We start from the raw sequence: 24,632 nt of genomic DNA, 5'->3' as shown, positions 1-24,632 counted from the left end.
CTACTGGAAATACAGTGTGAACCACACATATTTTCCAGTAGACACATTTTTAAATGTATATTTTATAAATGTACCTAATTTTAATAATATTTTATTTAACCTAATTAATCCAAAATATTGTCATCAGAACATGTAATCAGTATAAGGAAATTATGACTGAGATTTTTTTTCACACTGAGTCTGAGATCTGGTATGTATTTCACATTTATTGCACATCTCAGTTTAGATAATAATTTTTCATCAGAAAGTTTTAATTCTCTATTTAGAGGTCAAATAATTTATAGTTAAAAAATAGATTAACCTATATCAGTTACTCCAAGAATACTTAAAATTTTTCTAACATCTAAACTGAGTATGTTTTTAACTTAAAAAAATATAAAAACTTAAAATTTAGTTTATTAGTTGCACAAGCTATATATTAAATGCTCAATGGCCGCATGTGGCTGGTGGCTATCATAATGAACAACACAGGGCTGGATGGGTCCAGATTTCATCCATTCCTATATATTTCTATGTATTTATTGTTGTGCATGTACATTGCTCACTCCATTCCTACATACAAATATGTACTGTAACTTTATGAAGAGCAGTGTACTCTTTGCATTTTGTTGCCTCAGGCATAAAGATTTGGAGTGAAGCATGGTTCTAGACAAGTGAAGGAATCAGAGGGCCTGGTTCCTGATTTTCCACCTCCAAATTCTTGGTTAAACTCTCTAGAATCATGGCTGTTTCTGCTCTAGAACTTAGGTGAGTAAAGATAGAAAGTACATAGCAGAATGGCACCACAAGGGAAAGATTATGTGACTGAAAAGCACTAGATAAATATTAACTGGTTAGGCTGTTTTTATTTTTAGAGACCAGAAGCAGAGGACAGAAGATATTGCCATCACAAATTTTTCTGACTTTGGAGAAGTCAGTGAATTTGCTATTTTGACTTCTCTCCTGTAATGATAATAAAAGGATGCGCTGTTCTGTTCCGACAACCCTCACACATCTACTCCACAGAATGAATTAGAAAATGTCGGCAAAATGCTATGCTCTCAAGAAGGGAAAGTATTGCAAATGAATTCATATTAATAATTGTTGCCAAGTGCTGAAATTATGGATACTCTTTACCTTCTTTGTTAGGATTTTATGTATTTCCAAATTTTCTATAAAGTGATGAATTATTTTTATAATCATAAAGCTCTTTTTCTAACTAAAAAATTAGAACAAGGTATTATGAGTACTCTTTTATCTGCATTTTTTGTTGTTGTTGTTATTCATAAGACTCTGAGTGAGACCTGAGTGTTAGCTGTTCTTACTGGAGAGCTTCAGCTACCAATTTGAACAGCTGGTCAGACAATCCTTTCATTTCCAGGATCTCAGTGTCTCACACTTGGTTGCTCCACTTGTGTAAGGTGAAGCTGGGGTTTAGTCTAAACAAACAGAAACAATTCATCACACTTATTCACAAATGTCGCTCCTGTAACTATTGCCTGGCCCCACCATTCTTCACTCTCTGCCAATTCTACAGCCTTGTGCTTCACCAGTCCTTGGCCAAGCAGCCTGTGAGGATGGCCCAGGCAGATCTTGGAACTGATGCTGGTGATTCAGCAGGAAGGGGCTTTCTGTCTCACTCCATCCATCCTCACTGTCTGCCCTAATGAGCTGCCCAAAGGCTACAACTGCCCTCCTGACATCTCAGCTGGTGTGGAGGGCCTAGGGAGCAATTACCCATATGCTTTCTGTGCTTGTCGATCCCTGAAGTTTCAATTAAAGATGCTTTCAGTTCTTTTTTTTTTTTTTTTTTAATATCCTAACTTAGAACCCCTCGCTTCCCTTACAGGGCCACCACATACTGTGATGCAGATTGTCCTTGCACACCAAGAGGCATCATTCACACTGTAGCCTAAGTGAATGGCACCCTGTGTTGTTGAGCAGAACACAACCCATGCGGTCACACGCAGGGTCCTGCCACTTCTATGTTTTGCCTCTTAAACTCCAGAATGACAAGCCTTACTCTTGGTGATGCAGCACAGTTGTAAAGGGGCGGGAATAAAGGCAAGAGAGGACCCAAGAAGCAAACAAAAGAAGAAAAGTACATTTGCCTGACCACGTACATTTCTGAGTACCACCAACACACCCCTGGATTAGAGTACCCTGAGGTGGCTTGCCAGGGTTCAAATATCTGAGGCTTTTTGATAGACTCCAATTGTGTTATTTGTGCTTTAAAGGATTCTTATTGAGGCTGGGACCCAAACACGTCAGTGTCACTCCTAGACACCTTCCTTATCAACACTTACTGTGATAACCATGTTAAAATCAAATGTTACCTATTCATTAAGGAAATAACAGTTAAAGGACAACAGCTAAAAAAAAGAAAAAGAAAAAAAAATCTGTGGCTATGACGCAAATGTAGAACGTAGTGGAGAAGGGGACAGAGAATAATGCACACTCTCTACAGATTCAGCACCTGGGACACATTCTCTGAAGGGCAGTTACCAGCAGTTAGTGGGTTACAACTGTCACCACACCAGGGGATAAGGGGAGTAGGGGAAATGGTTAAGTACACTTTTTTAGAAGACAGTACTTACCTACTTATTCTCATTTGTTGGATGTTTGTTTCAAACACAAAACCATCCTTCCCAAATTTGCCTCTCAACACCATTCTTTAACCAACTTACATACAATGCCTGCCCATCTTTCCACAAACATCTTTTTTTTTTTTTTTTAATTATACTTTAAGTTCTAGGGTACATGTGCATAACGTGCAGGTTTGTTACATATGTATACTTGTGCCATGTTGGTGTGCTGCACCCATCAACTCGTCAGCACCCATCAATTCATCATTTATATCAGGTATAACTCCCCAATGCAATCCCTCCCCCCTCCCCTCCTCCCCATGATAAGCCCCAGTGTGCGATGTTCCCCTTCCCGAGACCAAGTGATCTCATTGTTCAGTTCCCACCTATGAGTGAGAACATACGGTGTTTGGTTTTCTCTTCTTGTGATAGTTTGCTAAGAATGATGGTTTCCAGCTGCATCCATGTCCCTACAAAGGACGCAAACTCATCCTTTTTTATGGCTGCATAGTATTCCATGGTGTATATGTGCCACATTTTCTTAATCCAGTCTGTCACAGATGGACATTTGGGTTGATTCCAAGTCTTTGCTATTGTGAATAGTGCCGCAATAAACATACGTGTGTTGGAGAGGATGTGGAGAAATAGGAACACTTTTACACTGTTGGTGGGATTGCAAACTAGTTCAACCATTATGGAAAACAGTATGGCGATTCCTCAAGGATCTAGAACTAGATGTACCATATGACCCAGCCATCCCACTACTGGGTATATACCCAAAGGATTATAAATTATTCTACTACAAAGACACAAACATCTTTAAGCTTGACTTCTGCAAAACTTGCGGCAACTTTCCAGTCTCCAAGCCAGGGAGGCATTTTAGTACCTGTGGCTAATACTTACTGAGTGATGACTGGGTGTCAGACATTGCTCTTATTGCTTTTCATACATTGTCTTGTTTGATCCACAGGACGATAAAAAGGTTTATGTTCTACTGTTAGATTATTTTTATGGATGAGGAAATTAGGAGCTAAAGAGATTAATTTCTAAAGCAGCACTTCATGGCCAGAATGGGTTGTCTGGGTCCGGAGTGCAGGTTGTAACCACCAGGTTCTACTCCCCTCAGTCCACTTCCTCCTCCTTACCCTGACTTGTCTGCAGCATTTGGCACTGCTGGCCACTCTGGCCTGACTTTTCTCTTCCCTGGCTTCTGTCTTTCTGTCTTTATTTTGCTTTTCCTGCCTGCCGTTTAGATTTAACTTCTTGGTTCACTTTCCTCACTTCACCTCCTTCCACCTACAGGGCCTATTCTAACTCTCAGCCCCAGAAACCAGCCTTTTTTGAGGGAGCAGAGAAAGGGAAGCAACCAGAGAGAAATTGCAACCGATGCAGCTAGAGAAACATTCCAGGAAAACGGCCGCCTTGTCGGCAACTGACATCTGGAATTCTAGACTCGTCGCAAAGGCCCTTTGTTTCATAGAGAAAGTTGCAGAGTCCAGATTCTGAGGTTTAGACTTACATAGGCAACTAATGGTAGAGCTGGGACCAGATTCGAGGCATATATTTGCCACTCAGCCCAGAGACCCTTGGTTGCACCCCGCTCCTCTGACAAATATCTGGTTCCAACAAATGCCTGCAGGGCTCTGTTATCCACACAGGACTTCCACATGCCCGCCCTTACACGGCTGCATCCTATGACAACACTTGTTTTCAGCAGCCCTTCTCTTCCCCGTTAAACGCGTCTTTCCCACCCTGCATGATTCCTTCCTTTGCCCCAGGCTCAAAGTTTTCTCAGAGTCTGCCTTCTATCTGTCTACCTGTGAGCTTGATTTTTCCGAGCTGTTAGCCACTCAGGCTCTAGGTAACATCTTTCTTCTTCTATAGGATTTATTTGCAGCAGGATACAAAGGCCATTAGTAAATCAATAACCCTTTACTTAGAAAAGGAGGGGAGGTAGAGACCTGGAGTTTTTAATTCAGATCTAGCAATTCCTGAGGCATTATCAGGAGCGTTCTAAAAATAGGCCTTTGAAAGGCAGGATGTGCTACTGTTGGAGCTTTATAGCTTCCTGCCCATAAACAGGAGCAGCTTGCTATGGGTGGAATCACTAGCTGAAATCTCCCTCTCCTGTGGTTGTTATGTCTTCCTCTAACTCTAACACCATATGTATTATCTATTGCTTTGGTGCTCTATGTTTCTTTTACTCTTTCCCCCAATCTCTTCTATCCACATATGTCTTAGATATAGACTGACTTTCCATCTATCGGCATGTTTCCATCTCACCCACAAAATACTTCTGTCACTCTATGAAGCCTCATTTGCCAATGTAGCCACATTGAGTATCCGTAAGTCAGCACATGTCCTACTGCCTTTCATGCTTCCTACTAACATCTGGGGACTCCTATCACTGGCTGTCCTTATCCCTCTTCTTGTCCCACTGTCTCCACACAGTTCTTCAGGCATGTGTGTGAGTGGGGCAAGGGTAGTGGTGGCATTTAAGGCCAATGCTGTGATATCTAAAATAATATAAGATTTAACTATAAAACATCAGAGTTCTGCATCTCCTTTCACCTAGCAAGTCTACATCTGGACAATTATTCTGAAGATGTACACAAAGATTCAGCTACCAGGATGTTAGTTGGGAGAGGGAAAGCACCATGTACGTGGCCTTTTCTTTCTAAAGAATATACTAACAACCTATTACTATGTAACAAATGTGTAACAAATTATTTTCTTACTTTATAACAAAATTTAGTGATTGGAAATAATAATACATATTTATCATCTTACATCATCTCTGTGGGTCAGAAATTTGGGTGGCTGTAACTCTGGGTCTCTTATGCAGTTGTAGTCATAATATCAGCCACGACTTCAGTCATCTGAAGGTTTGATTGGGGAAAGAGGATTTAGATCTAGGGTGATTCATTGTCAAGGCTGGTGGGTTGATGCTGGCTGTTGGTAGGAGGTCTCCATTTCTCTTCATGTGGTCTGCTCCATAGGGCAGCTTGAGTATTCTCACAACATCTCACGTCTCACAGAATCTGGCCTCCTCAGAGAGAGTGAGCCAAAAGATAGCAATTCAGAAGCTGTAATGACTTCCATGACCTAGCTTTGAAAATCACACATCATCATTTCTGCTGTATCTTTTGGTCACACAGACCAGCCCTGATATGCTATGCGAGGGGACTATACAAGAGTGCGAATACCAGGAACTAAGGAATATTGAAGACCATCTTGAAGGCTAGCTGCCATATAGCAGAAGACTTCACCAAGAAAAATACTCCTGGTCTCTCTCATCACCAAGAACTATTTGTATTGTGAGTTTGGGAGAAGTACAGAGCTCACACTGACCTGTTAGCTCTAGACTTTTTTCTCTTTGCCAGCTAGACAGCCTGCAGTGGATGGGCATTCTGCCTGTTTTCTGTTACCCAATAAACTTAGCATAGCAGGCTCTGCCTCTGTGGTCAGCCTGCTAAATCCACAGATTTAGGGAAGTAGCAGTGGGAAGGCCTGTGTTGTCTAGCCTGATTTGGCTCCAGATCAAGGTTATCCTAGGATCTCTACTCATTCTTCTCAGGAATGAAGCTGATCTTTACTTGTGTCTTATTCCTCAACTGGAATTCTATTGAAGAAAAATGGAGGCCAGGCTCAGTGACTCAGGCCTGTAATCTCAGCACTTTGGGACATGGAAAGAGATCACTTGAGGTTGGAGTTCAGGAGTTCGAGACCAGCCTGGCCAATGTGGTGAAACTCTGTCCCTACTAAAAATACAAAATTTAGCCAGACATAGTGGTGGGTGCCTGTAATCCCAACTACTCAGGAGGCTGAGGCAGGAGAATTGCTTGAACCCAGGAGGTGGAGGTTGTGAGCTGAGATCATGCCACTACACTCCAGCCTGGATGACAGAGTGAAACTCCATCTCAAAAAGAAAAAAAAAGAGTACAGGTGAAGAAAGAAGTGCTATTTGTTGACACTTCCGCCACCACATTCCTAAACACATTTTATATTTTATAATATGATATTTACAATAGTGGAAAATCCAAAGTAACCTAAATATCAAATAATAGATTGCTTGAGCAAGTTATGACATATACATTGATACAGTATAATACAATCATTTAAAAGTATGCTATACAAGACTACTTAATGACATTAAAAATTATTTAGGATGTATTAAGTGAAAAATTCAGGTTATAAAATAGTATGCAAGTTTTTATTCCATTAAACGTAACGTATATCTTCTTAGAAAAAGACTGTATATACACACAAAAACATCATTTGTAAGTATCACTGGTTGGTAGGTTTATGGGTAGTTAAAATTTGCTTCATTTTGGCTAATCTGTTTTTCCTAAATTTCCTATATTTTACGTTCATTATCTTTGTAATGACATAAGAAAAGAGAAAGAGTTTCAGATGCTAGTTCAGGGGTTCAATTAAAAGTAATCAGAAATTTGTAACCTTCTTTACTGGGGAGAGAGCCGGGCATTGGTGTTACCTGCCCACTTGCATAAGCCCATATGACACCATTGACCATTGCCTCTTTCTTAAACCTATTTTCTTAGCTTCCTTGGCCCCACTCTCCTTTTTTTCTGCTTGCTCTGTGGCCACTCCTTATAAACTCATGCTTCTACATCAAGTCATTCAATTGGAGTTTCTCAAAGCTCAGCTCTAGGCCTTTTCTCTCTCTTGCTGTATACTTTATCCCCTGGTGACCTCACCTCCATCCATGGCTTCACAAGGCTGTTAGCCACAGAGCATATGAGATTCACATCTCCACCCCAGGTCCTCTCCTGAATTCACATGATTTATGTTCTACCTAACTGACTACTTCAACTAGATGTCTCAAAACGGCCTCATATTCAATATACCCAACCAGCTTCATAATCTCGAGTGGTTTCTGTCACAGTGAAGGGCAAAATAATACATCGATTCTTGTGGTTCTTATAATGCAGGATGCATACTGGAATTATTTGGAAAGCCATAAAACATACCATTGTCTATATCCCCAAAGGTTCTGGTTTAAAAATCCGGGGGTCTGGTGCCTTCAACCACAGGGCACTTGCTCCTGATATTGGCACTCCTATGTGGGATCTGTCCACTTCTCTCTTACTCAGCCCACAGTTCTGAGTTCTAGCATCACTGCTTTAAGGACGCCTTCCTTGAATCTTTCTGTCAACGTCAAATTCCTGATTACAGCCTCCTGAAACATCACATCTCTTTTACTCATAGCACTTGTCAATTATGATTGTACATATTTGTTTGGATCATTGTTTGATCAAAGTCTGTTTCCCCTGCTAGTCAGTAAGTTCCAAAAAGTCTGCATATTACTTATTTTGGTTCGTTTTATCCCTAGCATCTTTCATATTAACTAACACATAAGCGGCACTCAAAAATGTTCCTTAAATCAATAAAAAGTGAATTGGTTATGGTTTATTGGACCCCACTTCATATCAGTGCATTCAGATGAGAGCATGAATCTTGACTTATCCCAATGGGTCTTAATGAGATCAAGGTGTATGAGTCCAGATCCAACCACGGGGAACTCCATTCATGACATAGGCTTTGCGACAGGCAAACTTCAGCCAGCCAAATATCCAACAAATTTTAATCTTCAAGCAAAAAATTTTCAGCGTTAACTAACTATATCTAAGCAAAGTGTTTGTTACTATGAAGGCTGACAAAAAGTACAAGGCAAAATCTTTGACTTCCAATGACAGGCAAGGACTCATTTTAGGGCCTTAAGAGAAAACTGAAGAAATAGCGTACCTTCTCTCTTATTAAAGAAATAGTCCTTTATGACACAATAGATGAAGCTGAAATTGCCTGAAGAGTCCCGTCCAAGCCAATTAAAAGAGAGACATGTTAGAAGAAAATAAACTAAAGGTATAGCTGTGCCATAATCAGGTTAGACCTCTGAATCTCTTAGATGTCCGGTTCTATTCAATGCTTGTTTTGTTTATTTTTTCTTTTTTTTATTTCAATAGTTTTGGGGGAAACAGGTGGTGTTTGGGTACATGGATAAGTTCTTCATTGGTGATTTCTGAGATTTTGGTGGACTCATCACTTGAGCAGTGTACACTGTACCCAATGTGTTGTCTTTCGTCCCTCACCAACTCCCACGCTTGCCCCTGAGTCCCCAAAGTCCATTGTATCATTCCTATGTGTCCTCATAGCTTAGCTCTCACTTATAAGTGAGAACATACAATATTTGGTTTTCCATTCCTGAGTTACTTCACTTACAACAACAATACTTGTTTTATAAATAATGAAGCACTATAAATATTATTTTTATTTCATATTTATTTCAAAAAATATTGAGTAATTGCTACATGTTATTCAGTAATCAATTATTTCATCTTATGGTGCTTACATTCTGGTGGGGAGGTATGTATACACAGTAAACATACAAATAAATACATACATAAAGTATTAAGTGATCATAAATGCCAGGAAGAAGAAGAAAACAGGGCAAGGGGAGAGGGGGTGTGCTGCTTTATATATAGAGTACTCAAGAAATAGGTGTATTTAAGCAAAGACTTGAAGCAAATGAGATAGAAACCAAATAGCGCATTTGGAATAAAAAAGTACGACAAGTTGAGGGACGAATGAGTACACGTAGGAGCCTGTTTTACTTGTTAGAAGAATGGCCAAGAGGCTGGAGTGGCGATGAAGCAGGGAGTGGGAGAGCATGAGGAATGGGGTCAGATAGGCAGTGATGAGCAGATTTTGCAAGACTCTGTAAGGACTTGAGATTTTCATCTGAGTGTGACATTGTGCTGTAGAAGGTTCACTCTGGCTGCTACGTTACTCTGGCTGCTATGTTGATAATGCATTTTTTTTTTTTTTTTTTTTTTAATGTTTTTTTTTTTTTTTTTTTTTTTTTTTGAGACAGAGTTTCCACTCCTGTTGCCCAGGCTGGAGAGCAAGGGCACAATCTTGGCTCACTGCAACCTCTGCCTCCTGGGTTCAAGCAATTCTCCTGCCTCAGCATCCCAGGTAGCTGGGATCACAGGCATGCACCACCACGTGCGGCTAATTTTGTATTTTTTAGTAGAGATGGGGTTTCAGCATGTTGCCTAGGCTGGTCTCGAACTCCTGACCTCAGATGATCCACCCGCCTCAGTCTCCCAAAGTGCAGGGATTACAGGTGTGACCCATGCCTGGTGCCTGGCCTAAGAATACATTCTAGGATACCAAGGGTAAAAGTAGAGACCAGTTCATAGGTCAGAATAATGGACCAAGTAAATGATGATGGTGGCTTAGACTAGGACAGTAGCTGTGAAGATGGTGAAAAGCGGTCGCATTCTCTACATATTTTGCACGTAGAGCCATCAATATCTGCAGATGCATTGCTTGAGAAGAATAAGGAAAATAAAGGAGTTTGGCTATATTCTATAATTGAGTGCATTTTTTAAAAAGTCTTCTACTTTTTTCCTGTCCTGCTTTTGTACATCAACAAAACAATCTTGGGACATGCTTGAATCTCAAATTTCTCAACCTAAATAAAATTTTAAAATTAGAATGCTGAGAAGTTCTTTTCACCCTGAAAATGCTGTCTGCCTTTTCTGAATCTTCACTAAAGAAAGGGAAAGAAAGGACTTCAGCTGTAGCCTGACGGACTCCACTTGAATACAAAGGAAATCTAGATCAGATGCTGTGAGTTACTAAATATGGGAATGAATCCTTAAAATAGTTCTCAATTCCAGTCTGCCTGGGACATTTGGGGGAGGGTTGGTGGCCTCTCCATTCTCCTTTCATCTCTGTGACTTGGGCCTCAGAAGGAGCTGATGACCAAATGTTATCAGATAATCATCCTCTCTGCTGGACTCATGTGGGGCAAAGTTGTCCTTAAAAAGTCAAACAAAAGTGCTGTAGTGTATGTGGCCAAAGTTGGAAACCAAAACCACCACCCTACTGAAAATAGGTCATTGATTTTCCTCAAATTTGGCCTACAATTCCTCTCTCTAAGAGAATTATCATGCTGCCAAGTTTAAAGGTTTATGACTGCAACCACTTGGGGGCAATAAGGTGAAATATCTTAAAACAGGTCAAAGATCTTCACATATGCTTTCCCTGACTCCCACTCTCATCTTGCAATGAATGAAAATCTAGAAGGGTGACTTTTTTTCCTTATCTTAAATATTACCTCAGGAACAAAAACAGAATGCAATGTCTACGTGAAGCTTATGTGTATGGTGTGTGTGTTCATGTATCTGTGAGTATAATTTAGTTTCAGAGTTAGGAAGGGAGACATCAGAAATGACAAATGACTGAGAGAGGTGAAAAAACTAAAAGTGGCTCTTCTTTCTTTTGACTCTCAGAAACCTCCTAATTTCCAAATTCAAAAGGTGTTTGCAGAGCTAACCTGACTTTTCTAGCAGCATGTAACATTGGAGTCACTGCTCTTCCTGAAATGCATTCTTTCATCCAACAATTGTGGAATGACTGAGTGAGAATTTATTATGTGTCAAGAACTGGGAATACAATGAGGGATGAAGAAACTGCTTCCTCAGGATAATGGACTTTTTTCTGATATCCCTTCTCTGGCTAGTTCTTCTATGCTCATCTGTTTGCCCATTTTTTTAAAAAGGTGGACCCCCAGCCTGCCATATTTGGAGGACTTCCTAAGGGTTCTGAACTCCCACATGATTCATTAGTACCCATACAGCAATGTCTCCCAATTTTACATCTCAAGTCAAGGTCTCACACCTGACCTCCAGAACTGGGTGTGTGTGTGCATATACAATCATTGTTGAATTTGCTGAAAAATTAAATAGGCACTGCATGCTCATTGCAATAAGTGAAACAATGCAAGGGCATAAGAGAACAGTAATTATTTCTTCCTTTCCTCTCCAGTTTTGCTTCTCTGAAGAAGAAATGTTAATAGCTTAATACATGTCTAAAGACATGCAACTTTCTCTATCCATGCTCATACAAATCTATACCTTTGTCTGTTTAGATGTAATATATATGTGAACATGTCTACATAAATTTTCCATAGACATCTTAATCCCAGTGCATCTTATATTCATATTTTAGACTCAAACTTCTTTGACCTTAGTTCACATTTTCTTTGCTTTGAACCTGGGGTCATGCAACAGCTTCCTAGCTCATCAACTGTCGCACTTACCACTGTCGCACCCCCCACCCCCAGCAAATCACCATATTCATATCCATCTTTTTTCCCCTAATAGTTATTGTTCTAAAATGCAAATTTGATCTGCTTAAAATCCTTCAGTGGTTCCTCAACGTTCGTATTTTTAAAAGTGCAAACACCTTTCTCTTGATTTCAAGGCCTTTAGGACCTACCTTCATTCTCTCTAACTTTCGTTCTTGTCACATCCTCATACCCGATCATCTGCTCTTCATCCAACACACCTTATTCTCCGTCCAGTTCATTCAAGACTTCAGGTAAACTCCATGGTCTCTCCTTTCTCTGACCCTTTTGCATATGCTCTTCCTTCCTTTTCGGTGGGTACGCGTCTTGGTCTGCTCAGGTGCCATAACATAATACCAAAGTCTGGGTGGCTTAAACAACTGAAATTTATCTTCTCACAGTTGTAGAGGATGGAAAGTTCAAGATCAAGGTCTAGGACAGTTTGTTTCCTGGCAAAGGCTCCCTTCCTGGCTTGCAGACAGCCACCATCTCACTATGTCCTCATATGGCTTCTCTCTCTTTTTTTTTTTATAAAGCCACATCCTATCAGATTAGGATCTGATATGATTTGAGTCTGTGCCCCACCCAAATCTCATGTTTAACTGTAATCCCCAATCTTGGAGGTGGGGCCTGCTTGGGAAGTGATTGGATCATCCAGATGGCTCCTTCATCAATGGTTTAGCACGATCCCTTTGGTGCTGTCCTCATGATAGTGAGTTCTTGCGAGATTTGGTTGTTTAGAAGTGTGTAGCACCTCCCACCTTTCTCTCTCTGCCTCCTGCTCCTGTCATGTGAGACACCTTGGTCCCCCTTTGCCTTCCACCATGATTGGAAGCTTCCTAAGGCCTCCCCAGAAGCAGAAGCCACTGTGCTTCTTATCCAGCCTGCAAAACTGTGAGCCAATTTTTTTAAACCTCTTTTCTTTATAAATTACCCAGTCTCCAGTATTCCTTTATATCAATGTGAGAATGGACTAATACAGGGCCCAACCTTCTCACCTCATTCAACCTTAATTACCACCTAAAGACTATCTCTAGACACAGTCACTTTTGAGATGTGGGGATCCAACATATGAACTGGGGGGACTGGCGTGGGGGAGCAATTCAGTTCATAGTAGGATGGGAGAATTTTTTTCTTCTTTTCAGCACAGAAGTTAAGAGTGGGTTCTCTGAGCCAGATTGCCTGGGTTTGAATTCTTCTGCTATTTAGTCTCTAAATGACTTTGAGCAAGTTACTTAACCTCTGCTTCAGTTTCCCTACTGCAAAGATCCTCAAGCATCTGTGTACATCAGAATCAACCAAAGGGCGTATTAAAACAGGTAACTATAGCACACCCAAAGAGCTTCTGAGTCAATAGGTCTGAGGCGGGAACTAAGAATTTGCATTTCTTTTTATTTTCTTTTTCTTTTTTTTGAGATGTAGTTTCATTCTTGTTGCCCAGACTGGGATGCAATGGCGTGATCTCAGCTCGCTGCAACCTCTGCCTCCCAGGTTCAAGCGATTCTCCTGCCTCAGCCTCCCGAGTAGCTGGGATTACAGGCGTGCACCACCATATTTGGCAAATTTTTGTATTTTTAGTAGAGATAGGGTTTCACCATGTTGGCCAGGCTGGTCTCAAACTCCTGACCTCAGGTGATCCACCCACTTTGGCCTCCCAAAGTGCTGGGATTACAAGTGTGATCCCAGGTGAGCCACCGCACCTGGCCTAGAATCATCTTTTAAGCCACATGGATAGCTGGACCCCTCCTTAAACCAATCAGTGCAGAATCTCTGGAACTAGGGTCTGAGCACTGGTAAGCATCTAAGGTTCATTAGGTGATTCTAAGGTATATCCGGGTTGAACCAACTGAGCTAGGAAAATGCAATCCATTAAAATGCACATTTCATTCAACATTATCAGTCATTGTCCTGACCATGAATTTGTTTCTCTTATCCTACTATAAATTGCCAGCTTTGAGCAGTTTTGAAAAGGGGTAAATAGAGAAATTAGCATGTGTAGAGCACTTTACAGTTTTCAAAGCACTTTCATATTCAGTGTGTCATCAAAATCTTAAAATAACCCAGGGAGGAAGGTATCATTATTCTTTACAAGTGCTTTGAGGCAACAGCCCAGAGAGGGGAGTACACCAAACCCTTTTAAAAGAAACAACAAATCAGCAAAATGCCATCTGCCAGGTTTTTTTGCTCTTGGCCTATCTGTTATCAACAATGCTACCTACAGGGCATTTTTGCCATTCATCCGTGACTTGGGCCCCACACGTTTTTCTCCACTTGGCTTTTGGTGTGTTTTGTTCTCCGGCTGCTCAATGATGTCTGCTTTGCCCCTTGACATCCCAAGATTGGCTTGGCTCTCTGTCAGCTGCTTTTCAGGGACTGATTCCCTCCCCACTTGCCAGTGCTAGGTTGTGGTGTTGGTTTGACTTTACTTGAGCCAGAGGAGTTAAATAACTTGCCGAAAGCCACAAAATCAGTGAGTGGCAGTTGAAGATTCAAACTCAGTTGAAGTAAGACACAGCAGAGGAGGACTCAGTACTTTGAGGTTGAGAGCGGTCACAGAAGAGCGAGAGAAATGCTGAAAGGAAAGGCAGGGTGCTGGACTCATGCTTTGTCCTTAGCATGTCTGCCTCGGGCTGCTCCTGAGTATGTGAGCATAAGATTAGGCTACAAAATAGTAACAATCTTTGCAAAATATGCTGGAACTGAAACATCCAAAAGGAGAATTTTGCTTATCACAAAAGTGCCTTAGGTATACTGTTTTATTCCAGGGATATGGCAATGGCCCAATAATATTTTTGGAAGTGCCTCCAAACGTGAAGCACATTCTTGTAAATATAATTAATGGTGGCAAATATTTGTCCTTTGAGAGAATAATTTATATTTAGATAAAAAGTCATTTAGAACCATATACAATGAATAAGAAAGAGGACAGTGAAGAAGAGTGGGCTTTGTTTAGAAAAAACTCTGGGCTGTGAGCTTTCTAAGGGTGGTGAGCAGGTCATTTTTTAAATTTTATACCCACAGGTTCTGCCATCTTGTTTGCCATACAATAGATGATCAAGAGGTATTTGGTGAAACAATGAGAAAATTAATGAATGAGTAGAAGTTATTTTGTTATGAGTCCCGGAAGGTGATATCTTAACAAGAAAATCCAAAAATGTTCCAAGTAGTAGAATATCACTAGAGAGAGTGCAGAGCCTCTTAAGGGGACCAGAGACTACTGGGTCATGCAGGTCCTGATGAGTATGCTTCACACCCATGTGCACACTCACACCCACACACACACAGCCTCGTCACTTAAGAGTCCTACATTTTCTATCCATATGCAAATATGTATGAGACACCCATAAATGTATGGAAAGACAGTTAAATCTTCTTAGTCATGGGAAGCTGTTCAGGAGAGAGGGAAAAATGAAGGCTTATTAAAATCAAAAGGGGATAGAAGGAGATTTGATACACTAAATGGTTAGACACAAGGTTTTGCCTACAAATTAAGAATGCATCTCATTCCCATTCCTGATACCAGGCAAATGAACATTTCTCATCTTTGTGATCCTGTCCATTTAAAACATGGATGTCCTTTTCAGGCAGAGTCCAAGATATAGCACAGTGTCCTTGTCTGGACCCAGGTTCTCAGAAACATTTACTTGGCAGAAAGAACTCCATTATCTATCCTCCTTGGATGGTGGATAACAAACAATGGCAAAGTGAAATATCCTGTTCATAGAAGGAACCAGGACTAAGATCATGTCATATAAAAAGATTTTTAAGGTGTTGGGAGGAATAGAAAATTTGTTTTCCTACAAGTTGCTTTAAAAATGTTATTGAGAAAAACAGAAAACAAAAAGCCTCCCATAGTCTCTCCTATTGAATAATGATGGGAGAAGAATTTCACTGTTATTCCTTTCTACATGATACAAACAATAAGAAATACAGCCAAACATTTCATAGACATATTAACGTCTTTCTGTGTCAGTGTCTGTCTAGGGCTGACACCAGCATTTCCATTGCAACAATAATATGTAAAAGTTCAGGGCCATGGATTAGAAAGAATGGGAACTGGGTTCCAATTGCTACTTGCCAATTTTCTCAATAACTATTTCAGTGACCTTGAGCAATTCACCCTCCTAAACAAGTTATTCCCCTGAACTTTTGTTCCCTCCTGAATAAAATGAGAAGATTGAATCAGATCATAGCTGGGTCTCCTCCCAACACCAACAGCCTTTTTAAACACAGTTTCACCATGTGATGGGAAAGATAAGCACAGAACCATACGATTCTATAAATGCCCCAACAGTGTTTGCTGTAAAGACCTCAGCCTTTAGTGAGGGCACGTGCTGGACATGGCAATGTTTCCTCTGTTAAATTCTGCATGAGGAATGCTTTAGTGGCATGGCTCAAGTTCAGGAAAGGGCATTCTTTTATTTCCTTCTCCATGCTAAGACAGACAGATAAAAATTTTGTTATATCACGCAACAAGGGGAAAACTAAAAATTTTGTGCAATTATATGGTTCCTGAAGGTTCTTCCAGTTGAATTACCACAGGTGCCTGTTGGGCATTCCTGGCCACATCCCCTATAATTCCATTAGTATTACCTCTTTAGAGCCTATAAATGCCATTAACATAAGGCAGACATTTGCTTTCAATAAGATAACACTGATGATTTTTGTCTAATTGTCTCTAATCCTTCCCCCTCACAGCCTGAGAAATAGCTTGCAATTGCTCAAATGCTGGCATTTATTATTGCAGATCAAAACTGTTTGGAAACATAACAGTGCTATTGGGAGATTTGGATTCTTCCCTTCACCCATCACATACTTGTGGCTTCTGACTCTAGGGTAGGTGAAATAAATGGTTTATAATGAGATCTTCATCATTAACACAAATAGAAAGGGAGAAGAAAGAACCTGCCCCAGTTTTTACCACACTGCCTGTGGACACAAAACTGGATCCATAATCAGTTTATGCTTCACAGTCCAGGTGGGTTTCCTCCTCTGAGGTTCCTCTACCCATCATGGGTAGTGGTTTGCTATTGTGAGGGTGTTATGTTCAATGTAATGGATTCACCATACGGTCCTTGTAGGCTGGCTCCTACTTCAGTAAAATTTTAGTTATTCTTGTGTTATTCAATCTTAGATAGCTCCTAAATCTAGTCTGTGTTTTAGTTATTTGAGATATTGGCTTCTCTACTTTATCTTTTCAACTACCTGACTGCGTATTCATTTCTGCATATTGGCAGAGCAGGATAATTTTGCCTTTGTTCATTGCTCTAATGAGATATTTGTAGAAAGGATTATGTAAAACAAGTTTTAAATGTTCTGAGAGTTACATTTCTTCATGTTCTCACTCACCACTATAAATAATCCAAAATTGAGCTTAAGGTCTAGCCACTGGTCATTGGTAGTAATAAAAGTTGAAACTCAGCTGTACCAGGGAGATGAGTGATGTTCTTAATAAGACTAGAGCTAGGATGGGCTTATTTCCTCCCACAAACCAATATGTATGCACAGATCCAGGCAGTAGTAAGGGAAAAAAAAATTAGTTAGACTGAGTTGGACACCACACAGCTTTCACAGTGGGTCTCCCTAATCTCACACCTATATTTATATAAATAATTTCCTTCTTAGACTAATCCTTTGATAATTAACCAGACCCATTCACCTACAGCAGAAGTGGGCATGCCCTGGTACACTGAAAAACTTGGGTCTCTTGTCTCCACCACAAAAGGTCAACCCTCTCCATTTAAAGGAGATTCAAATCAGAACACTCTTAACTTTAGGAGATTGATGAAGATTCACCACCAAAGATGAGAAGTAACAAGAGGAAATTAGGTTTACAGAGACCCATATTATGTCTGCTCATAGCAGAACAATTACTGGAATAACCGCTCCACTGTGAACATGAATCCCACACTTAAAGATGTTTCCCATTATTTTCATTATTCCAACTGATTGATGCCACCTTTAAACCTATTTGAAAGAAATACGGTCTTTCATTGTATTCTTTTATTTTTAATGTGAGGTTAAATCAAGATATGCATTAAAGAAAACACAAGAAGAAATACATGTTTTATATAACAAAGAAAATACATGTTTTATATAACAAAGAAATACATGTTTTATATATATAACAAAGAAATACATGTTTTATATAACAAAGAAATACATGTTTTATATAACAAAGAAAATCTTCTCTTTGTAAAGTGATTCATTGTAAATTTCTAGCTTAAAAATCTGTTGTTGGAGAACTGCACATTATTGGTGTTTCCAGTTTAGTTCCCTCCTGCACACATTCGAGGTGAAAGATAAATGAATCAAATGAACCAGGTTTAGAAAGGGACTGCCAAGGCTGGGCAGGTGGCTCATGCTTGTAATCCCAGCACTTTGAGAGGCCAAGGCAAGTGGATCATGAGGTCAAGAGTTTGAGACCAATCTGGCCAACATGGTGAAATCCTGTTTCTACTAAAGATACAAAAAATTAGCCAGGTGTGGTGGCACATGCCTGTAATCCCAGCTACTCAGGAGGCGGAGGCAGGAGAATCGCTTGATCCCAGGAGGTGGAGGTTACAGTGGGCGGAGATCACACCATTGCACTCCAGCCTGGGTGACAGAGTGAGACTCTGTCTCAAACCAAAAAGAAAGAAAGGAAGGAAGGAAAAGGAAGGAAGGAAGGATGGAAGGAAGGAAGGAAGGAAGGAAGGAAGGAAAGGAGGGAGGGAGGGAGGGAGGGAGGGAGGAAAGAAGGAAGGAAAGAAGGAAGGAAGGAAGGAAGGAAGGAAGGAAGGAAGGAAGGAAGGAAGGAAGGAAGAAAGGGAGGGAGGGAAGGGACTGCCAGTCCATTAAGTCCTATCTCCCCAAGGGCTCCTACAGTTTGTTCTCATCCTCATATTCTCCCAAGTTTTATTCAGTTTAACTTGAGATGTCTTAAGCAATGGTTTTCCCAGAGGAAGAGCACTGGATTACAGAGCTTGCCATTAGAAAGCGCTCCCAAACCAAGACTTAGCTGTCCTTTGAAATTTAGCCTCAGAAATGCTCTATGTGCAAATCACCACTTATTCAGTTAGAACACAAATTTTGATAGGGCTTTTTAGCATTGAGATCCTGGATTTGTAAACTAGTGCTCTGCGGTTGAAAAGCCAATAAAGACATTATACTTTCCTGGAGGGACAATGCTCTCTGGAGAGTTGATGACACAGCGAGGGCCCTTTGCAATATAAATGTGTTGGGATATTTCTCTTGACTATTGAGGGAAATATTGGACTTTATACCATTGGTTAAGGATGATGTAATAATGAGGACTCTCATTTATAGACCAGGCAACTGTGCTGAGCCCTGAATTGTCTTATTAGTCCTCACCATAACCCTGTGAGGAAGATACACAAAGAGCATCTACATTTTCTAAATGAAGAGGCTTAGATCTATTAAAATGACTCACCCATGATCACACAACTAATGAAGCCCAGAACTGAAACCAGGCAATCTGACCCTGGAGTCTGCTGTCTTAACCATACCCAACTGTGTATCCACTTTGCCTGAATCCAAGCAGACAGACTGGGGTCCAGTGCTCACTTCCTGTCCTGTGAAACTAAGGTCCATTAGTGAAGAACTATCAGCAGGGTCCAGTTTTCCTATAGCTTCTCCAAAGGGGGATCTAACTCCCCCTTTACTTACTCCCACCAGGGGAACAAGGAGAGGAGAGAACGGGAGACTGCCAACCTCAACAGATGGTACGTGGGCTGTTTTGGAGACGGGAAGAGGGAGATTTTTGCTGGCTGACAAAGAACAAGAGAAAGAGATTGCAGAGAAGTGTGACATAAGCAGAAAGAGCTAAACTTGAAATATATGAGGAAGAGAGAAAGACTGAGGGATAGGGACTGCTCTAGGGGACAGATGGGTAAATAGTCTTGAAAGGACATGTTTTAAATGTCACATAACTCCAGCCTAGTGAGGAAAAGTGAGTGAGGAGAGAGACAGGTTCAGAAACAAGAGGAGTGAGTTCCTCTCCATAGAGTTTTTGCAGCCCTTTAGCTGAAAGCCTGGAGAGACTTATGGAGGGTTCCCCCAAATAAGGAGTTAGGGACTCATATTTACTTCTGAAGGCAACTTGCTCATCATTCTAGTCTAGAGTCAGCCTAGCAGAAAAGAAAAGATGAAGGTATTCTGAGGAAGCTTGAATTTTATCAGGCCCTGTCCATTGTTAACTGAGTTCCAGAAAGGAGGACAATGAGATGTAAGGGAATTTCTGTTCAGTTGAAACTTATAGATTCACCACCTGTTACCAAGCTCCATGGACTCTCCTCAGTCTTGGCTGAGAGCATGCTGATGGTGTGATCAGTGTCCCACATACTCCCCTTTCCTTTTTGCTTGCAAGCCAATTTCAAATTATTTATGCACATGACTTAATGTTAAGATGGTTTATTCATGAGGTTGCCTTAGGAGACAGGAGATAGACAACCTGCTTTAGTGACAGTCTCTCTGGAAGTGGCATCTGCACAATGTGTTACTCCATCAGGCTTTATGAGGGCAAAACATCTCAATGTAGAGGCCTCTGTTTAATGATCAATGTTACCTAGTTCCCAAGTTGAGAAGTATTTATATTGACACAGTTGCTGGAGGTAAAAGATCAAAAGATGTCTTAGCTCCAGACAGGGTAAGTCTGTGTTAAGAAGAACAGATTAGTATCTCTGATTGTTTGGATCTGTAACAAATCTCAAGGTAAATGACCACCCCAGAAGTAATTTACCATTGTTGGCTACAGTCCTTTTCTGGAAGAGAGTGGCAGTGACCAAATGAATCATTCTGTCACCTCTCTACAACATTCACTATGGACAGGTGCTTGGCCAGAGGCAGGACTGTCCTGAACCTTATTCTGGGAGGTTTGGTCACTCAAGTTACCAAATGGACCTTGTTGATAAACAAGTCTCATCTATCAAGTGACTCAATGGCAGAAAATCTTACAGACTGCATCATAAGAAAATCCAAAGTACCTTTTTTTCAGCTTCCTTACTTACAGTTTTTGGTCATTAGGGTTTTCAGAATCAAGTCTAACTGGAACTATTGCTTTCAATTAAGATCATACAATGTATAATCATAAGTCTTAATTGCATTAAGATCTTTAAAATGTTTTATCATAGTTATGACTGCATTAAAGACATTAAGTGTGTCTCTCCCTCATCTTCCTGTAGCCTGGCCTTCTTTATCTCTCCAAGAATCCTCTTGAGCTACCGATTTCTCTACTATTAGTGTGTACCTTGTATTTTTAACTTGAAAATATCCAGCTAATGAAACTTAGAAAATATGAGTGTTTTACAAGGTATGGGTGAATAGGGTGAGTTTTACTGTAAACCTATACACTGCAGTTTCTGCTTTTTTAAAAACAACTCTCAGGAAAGACAGGTGTGGGTTTATTTTCTATAAACAATTACTGAGTTCTTAACCTATGCATAATACTGAGTAGGGAGCTCTGTGAATGAACAGAAATGTCAAGTGTAATACATGCTCTCAGCTCTCAAGAAGCCTACTATGGGAAAAAACACGTGTACCTCAGAAGCTGAAGTAATAAAGAGTTAAATAGATATCAAAGAGTGTCATGGGGCAGTTACTAGAAAAAAATGTATTAATTTTCCACTCCATGGAAATTCTCCAGTTATCCACATGGCTCATCCTCTCACCTTCTTCTTCTAGTCTTTGCTTAAATGTCACCTCTTCCTTGAGGTCTACCCTGATCATTCCATTTAATCCTGCAACCCTTCTCCAGGGCTCTGATCTTCTTTGCTATATTTTTTTCCATTGAACTTAATACCTTCTAACAACAAATACAACTCATTAATTATGGTTTTTTGTTTGTTTATTATTTGTCTTCCGCAACCAAAACATAGGCTTCACAAGGGCAGGGGTTCTATTTTTTTGTCTGCTTTATTACTATTTCCCTAGCTCCTAGAAAATGCCTGGCACCTTGAAAGAGCTCAATAAATATTTGTTATTCTTGTTATATGAGCTTGAAATTGAACTAGATGGAATAAGTATGAAGCTGAGTAAGTTACAGTTCCTGCTGTAAGGAAGTCACAAAATGATGCTAACTAGAAAGATAATAATAACAGCAAGAATGATAGTTGTTATTTATCAAGCAATTATGAGCCAGTCACTGTGCATAGCTTGTTTCACTATTTCATTTAATTTTCACAATAATACTTTGAGATATATGTTATCTCTATTGATAAGAAAATAGAAGCTCAGAAAATTTAAATCTCTGACCCTAGGTAACATAGCAAGAGAACAGTTGTGCTGGAATTTTAGATCAAGACTCTGTCACTCCAGAATCCATGGATTATTTTTTAACCTTTTAAATTACAGAACATTTCCAAACACATACAAAAATAGAAAAAAAAAATCATATGGTTAACTCCTCTATCCCTATCCTATCACTTAGCTTCAAACAACAAATGACAAATCCACGGCCTACCTGACTTTGAGAGTTCATACTCCTAACTACTTGCCATATAATTAAATAAGTGGAATAGAACATTCATTGTTTAAGAGCAGAACAAGAGTGGAAGTCAACACACATGAGCGGTTGAGAGGCCTTCATGAGGCCTGCTTTGGCTAAACTCCACTGTCTCCTCCTCCTTGCAAGCTGATCCTCTAGGTTTCATATGAAGCCCCAGAAGCAGCAAGGCTCTGTCCTCACTCCATACCTCACCTTGTGCACAAGATGTGTGAGGTCTGATTCAAAAGAAAATGGCATAAGAAGGACCCATTTTGGCAAGTGAATGTGCTTAGTTTGGGAAGAAAAAGAAACTTGTGCTCTTCTTCATCATTCCAAAAGGTCTGGGTCTGGAGGAATGAGTTCATAAAGTAACCAAGGATGAAGACCAAGGACCAAGACCAGAGGGTTCAATCTGGGCTTCTGAGACTGGTGACTGATGATAGACCGGCCAGCCTGGATGTGCCATAAGCATTTTCTATTAGGTGTGGTGGGGTGAGGGTTAGGGGGTCACAATACACTAGGGCAGGAAACAGTTGACTTAGAGAAGCCACAAAATTTGGGGTAGAAGGGGAAAAGGCACTGGGAAAACTGATTTTCCTAAGATCTTGATAGGCTTTGAAATGGTTCTTTCTAAGCATCCATCACTGGAGAGCCAGACCTCAGTTTTCCCTCCTGCCACTTCCCATCCTCATATCTTTTCTAACTGGTTGAGAGGAAGAATTGGCAGTTTGGGTCAGACAGATCTGGCTTAGGTTTGGACTCTGCCTCTCCCTCTTGTGTAACCTCAGGCCAAGAACAAACTTTCCTAAATCACCATTAAAAGGAGCATATTGTTTAGTTCACATTTGTGGAGTGTCTAAAATGATGCCTAGAATGTGTTGGCTCTTTGAGAAATGCCCCTTTAGTGTGATGTGATACTTCTTAAGCATTTGTTAATGAAGAAGATGTGAAGTTCCCAGTGGAATATGCCTACAACTAGCATTATTCATATTTTTACAAAGGAGAAAATTAAAGTACCCAGGAATCCTGGTTGGATTATAAGGGCCACTGACCCACATCCCACATGCATTTTGGAAGAGATCCAGGATCTGGAAGCCAAGAGTTTTCTTCCTCAATTCCCTCTCACTTCCCAGGGTCCTAACTTTGACCTCCATTACCTCTACATTTACCTATGAAGGCACAGACAAGGAGCTATCTCACCCTCAGGACCTAAGAGCACCAGAGGCCAAACACTGCTCTTGTGGCAAACATTGGAATAAACCATATGTATATATATGGCTTACAACAATGTTTTAGGTTGGTGCAAAAGTAATTGCAGTTTTTGCCGTTACTTTCAATAGCAAAAAATCGCAATTACTTTTGCACCAACCTAATAGTTATCATTAGTCTATCCTCCCCCTTAGTTTTTTCTGTATTATTAGGAATCTCGGGGCCATAGAAGTGAAGCAACTTGCCAAAGGCCAAAATTGCAATTGGAATTGTGTCATCCATAGAGCTTGCTCCTTCAGGGATATCTCCCATGCCCAGGAGCAATGAGAGGGTTGAGAGTAGGGTGGAGGGACAAGGGCCAGCCTACTGTATTCCATAACAAGGTGTCAGCAGGATGGCCAGGTCTTCAACCCAATTTGGGATTTGGTAGGCACAGGATTCTGCACCTAATTGCTATCCATGAATCATCCTTGTCAGGTTGTTTTGCTAAGCATATTTTGTGTTTAAGTACAGCAAAATCTTTCAGAGGTTGAGGCAGTCATTATAATAAATTATCTGATGAATAAAGGGCAATGATCACAGGCCTTCATGTATAAAGGAATATCCTGCGGCATTGAGACAGCATAGCTCTGGAACAGGTTATGTCTATTGGGAGCTCACTCCTCACTGGCAGTAATTTCCAGAACACTGCTACTAGAGGAGAGGCTGTCTGATAGAGCTGTGAACAGGGTAGGCTCTCAAGGCACATTGCTTGGGTTCAAATTCCACTCTATCACTTCCTACCTTTGTGATCTTCAGGGAATTATAAGCCTTTCAGTGTCTCAGTTTCCTCTTCAGTAAAATGGGAATAATACAACTATCTGATTCATAGGATTGTTCTGAGAATTAAATGAGTTAATACATGTTAAAAACATAGACTAGTGCCTGATCAATATTAAATGCTCAATAAAGAATGATTATGTTTGTTCATAAATACTTCTTCAGGCTGTAAGATATCCCACATGGTTAGTGATTCTCCCCCAACTCTGCATTCACTTTGTTCATTCTCTCCTCTGGAAATTTAATAGGGATAATATGGCTGGGCTGCAATATCACCCTCCTCCTGTAGGTGGTTCCCTTTCCCTTATGGCAGTACTTTCCATAAAAAATTCATTAGGCCGGGCGCGGTGGCTCAAGCCTGTAATCCCAGCACTTTGGGAGGCCGAGACGGGCGGATCAC

At 40.5% G+C, this 24,632-nt stretch overlaps 1 protein-coding gene across 2 annotated transcripts in view; it reads right to left on the bottom strand.

Moving 5' to 3' along the window:
• BRINP2 (bone morphogenetic protein/retinoic acid inducible neural-specific 2) overlaps positions 1–24,632 on the bottom strand; it is a 110,584-nt gene that overhangs the window by 70,553 nt on the left and 15,399 nt on the right. The window contains exon 2 of one of the 2 annotated variants that reach the window (XM_011962383.1): positions 1,305–1,418. The exons of the other annotated variant lie outside the window; for it this stretch is intronic. The gene's annotated coding sequence lies outside the window, so the exon portion shown is untranslated. The remainder of the gene's footprint in view (positions 1–1,304; positions 1,419–24,632) is intronic. 2 annotated transcript variants of the gene reach the window in all.

The sequence above is a fragment of the Colobus angolensis genome, unplaced genomic scaffold (genome assembly GCF_000951035.1).
Source record: "Colobus angolensis palliatus isolate OR3802 unplaced genomic scaffold, Cang.pa_1.0 Scaffold59, whole genome shotgun sequence".
In the NCBI taxonomy this organism is placed as follows: domain Eukaryota; kingdom Metazoa; phylum Chordata; class Mammalia; order Primates; family Cercopithecidae; genus Colobus; species Colobus angolensis.
Note: the sequence above shows the minus strand (reverse complement) of the source record. Positions and strands in the feature narration are given on the sequence as shown.